At 39.0% G+C, this 3,940-nt stretch overlaps 1 pseudogene; it reads left to right on the forward strand.

Annotated features, from left to right (window-relative positions):
• LOC119279403 overlaps window positions 1–3,273 on the forward strand; it is a 12,105-nt pseudogene extending 8,832 nt beyond the window's left edge.
• Window positions 3,274–3,940: the final 667 nt, after the last annotated feature.

Here is a 3,940-nt window from a genome sequence, read left to right on the forward strand (position 1 = left end):
AGCTTAATTGATGTGGTTCTTCAATCCCAGTTGTCTCAGTTCTCTCCTTGCTGAAACATTTCTAAGTTCTGAATGATCAGGTTCTTATGTTATTAATACTATGGTTTCCTTTTTTATTGATGTCTTAAATATTCGAAATGAGTGACATTTATTTTTATTTTGTTGCCCAGTTGGGTAGGTTACCAGTAGAGCTTGCTGCATTACAAAATTGCAAGGAAGAGGTTGAAATGTTGTTGCCTTTGACTACACCAATTCCAACTGTCCCAACTGGAGTATTGAGGGGGTAATTTCTCATGTGAAAATTGAAGTTAAAAAGCTAATGGTATGTTATTTTGATACTTTCTGTTCTTATGATGTTTCCATACTGAATATTGCTTGAAAGCTAAGCCATCGTTTTGTTCTTCAGTCATGAAATTTGTCCATTCAGTGTTATTGTAAGCTGTGGTTAGTGGTTAGTATGTCGACAACACCACTTTAATGGGATTTTCTTAGGACAAACTACGAACTATAATTTAGAAGGGTAGTGATTGTAATGAATAGAAAATGCTAGCCAATTTCTATTTTTTTGTTGGATAATTAGTAGAAATCACTGAGGAAAATAATACTGCTGCTTCCAAGGTTGAAAAATACAAACACCTTACACCTGATAAGACCAACTCTTAAGATAAGGCAATTTCTGTACTCTTTGCAAAATGATAGTCACACATCGATTGTATGGCAGTCTCAGTTCAAGTAACTGTCATTAACTTATCATTGTGAAGAACACTGAAGCAAATCTTATAAAACCTTAGATTAGTTAGAAGCTCTCTGGTACATAAATTTTGAATGTTGGCTGTTGCTCATAGTCATGGATCTCATACCGTGGTTGTGAAGTACACCAGCATCATGTACAAGCTGTGCTACTTGTTAGTAGTAGTAATTGTGTACGTGCAATGCACGTTAATATTAGACAAGATATTAATTGTATTGCACATTCATATAATGCAAGATATAGATTGCTTGTTATTATTAGGTAGGATATAATTATTTGGTTAATGCCGACCTTGCTATTAGGCATGATATTAATTAGTAGAGGGTGCTAAATATGTTAAGTGCTAACATGTTTAACACTAAACACCGGAGCTTAAACTGTTGGATAGATGCGGTTGAACGGGTGAGATTTGTTGGATCTATGCAACTTGCTCTTTTTATATTGGTATAGATATCGATATAGATAGTAGTAATAAAGTCTCATATATTTTAGTTAAATAACATGTTCTTAACTCCTTGTTACCTTGAAAAGGGCTACCTTTGATGTACTTAGGCAAGCACATATGCAATGTTTATCCTTGGTTATTTTCGTGAAAGAAGAAACACCTTGATCTCTGCTCATGTCCCCATGTTTCCTATTGCCTGCCACCTCTCATAAATTGTAACATTGTTCTAACTTCTTCCCACAAAAGAAAAACATTGGTCTAACTTTAGCGACAACATTCAGTGATAAAAGAAAAGGATAATGGTGCTCTAGTACTAGCAGCATACTTCTTTTTTTGGTGCATTTTCTATACCAATAATTGCAGAGGAGTCCCTTTAAGAGCTTGACTCTGAGCTTCCAACCAGTAATTTTTTTCTCCATTTGAAGTGGCATTTGCCGTATGCATTGCATCATAGTTATGTGAAAGAGCTGGCCACCAAGATACTAAACTATGTAGAATGTTGAACACCAAGTTGCTGAATATTTTGTGTGATGGAAATTATCATAGTAAATGATGATTATTTGCAATATCCATTTCATGTTTATTTTACTTATTGTCTAGGAGCAAGGGCACCGTGAAAGAAGAAAATGTTTGCTCAAGACACAGGCTGATACAGCATTCAAGCAGAAGGAATATGAGATGGCATCAGAGTTTTATGGCCTGGTAAGTATCTCTTGCACTTCATCTATGATGGTTTAGAAGATAATTATTTTGTGTTAACAGGGATCTAATGGGAGAGCATTTTTTTCTAACTAGGTTACTTATTATCTAACTTTAGAATATCTAACCATAATTAAAATATGAGCTTTGATTGTCGAAAAAACAATGTAATTGATAATGAACAGTAGGACTGGGACACGATGTATTGCTTGTTAATTTGCCATGTATGATTCCATTATTTGTCACTGATTGAAATTGATCTTCACTCTTGTTTTCTTGAGACCGATCTTCACTGGCAGAGATTAATATGCATACGAAGCAAATTTGACTTCACTTAAGAAACTTATATTGGCATCAGTTGCATATGTTAGAAAAAAAGAGTACTTCCACGGGAAGTTCTTTTTCTTCTTCTCGGCTAATATTAATCTTTGATATGTTTGTCTACTGCTTCTGTTAACATGTGTGGTGCTGTACTCAAACTGATCATGCGAAGGTACATGTAAGTTGAACAAGCCAATCAGCCTAGTAAGAGAATGTGTTCCATAAATCCATTCTGCAGTACTACCGAGTAGTAAAGTTTTTAGACAATTTTCTACCTGTCCATGAACAAGCACGAGAATAGAACTTTTGTGTTCCATCATTTTAAGTTAAGATTGATATTTGCATGACCTCTTGCTTTTGAGTGCAGGAAATAGATCATGCAGAGAGTGCAGCACTGTATGCAAACAGGAGTGTCTGTAAACTGCTCACGGGTGATGGTGAAGGTGCTTTGTCAGATGCTCTTAGGAGCAGAATGCCGCGACCTGATTGGGCAAAAGCTTGTTATCGTCAAGCTGCAGCTCACATGCTACTCAAGGTGCCTCTAGTTTGCCAGTGTGTCCACTGATGACTTGCTCCATAATTCATACCGATCTTACAGTCTGGTTACGCTCTTTGATTTGCTCTGCACCCAGGAGTATAAACAAGCCTGTGATGCTCTCTTGGATGCACAACACTTGGATCCTGGGAATGCTGAGATTGAGCGTGAACTATGGTAACCTACTCTCTTATCCTCGTCTCTTTCGAGTGTCCTCCAAAATGCTGCTATGGTATAGGTTTGGCAAAGTACGTTTCGAGTGATGAGAAGTAGTTGCATATCTGACTATTTTACGTCAAATGCTATCAGTGCGCGCCTCTGAAGAATGTTTCCTTTGTTTCTTATGCGCCACTTGTGTCTAAGTAACGTGTAGGGCTGGACCTTCTGTGAGGAATGATGTGGTTATTGAGTTGCATATTGAGACGGTATTGTTAGAGATGACGTTTCCATTCCATCCGGCTGAATTCATGTAGGAAGGCTAGGGAACTCGTGAAGAATCCTCCCGGCGAAGGTGAGCAGTGAGGCGTGGGCATGCCCAGGCTGGAACATGTTCCACCTTTTTCACTAAAGTAGAGCTATAGCAGGAACTTCTCTAATCCCTGTGTTCTGACTTCTGATGTGAAATTCATGCAAAACTCGCATCTCCAGACTGCTAAAACACGACTTTGTATGAAATTGTCTCGTCTTACCCATGGATTTTACATGCCGTATATCCAATTTATGTTGTTTTGGATGAGTACCTTTTGCATTTTCAACTACTAGCACAAATACCGTGTGTTGGAATGGGAGACATTGTTATCTGTCTCATGCGTTCACTTTCGTCGGTCCCGCCCTACTGTCCTCCTTCTCTCCCTCTTGTAGAGCTTCTCACATTCATCAATGCAGTCTTCCGTCCACCTCCGTTTAATTATGCACCACTTATTGAATTCTAATACGTAGTATGCACAATGTGCAACCTTCTTTAATTATGTAGCAAGCTGTTTAATTGCACACCACACTAGTGCAGAACCGGGCTTTAGTGCCGGTTCGTAACGGCCTTTAGTGCCGGTTTGCCAACCGGCACTAAAGAGTGGGGACTAAAGCCCCCCCCCCCCTTAGTACCGGTTCATCACAAACCGGCGCTAAAGTGCCACCACGTGGCACGAGCCAGGCCCGGGGTGCGCGTAGGGCATTAGTACCGGTTGGTAAC

Source organism: Triticum dicoccoides, chromosome 3B, assembly GCF_002162155.2.
Source record: "Triticum dicoccoides isolate Atlit2015 ecotype Zavitan chromosome 3B, WEW_v2.0, whole genome shotgun sequence".
In the NCBI taxonomy this organism is placed as follows: Eukaryota; Viridiplantae; Streptophyta; class Magnoliopsida; order Poales; family Poaceae; genus Triticum; species Triticum dicoccoides.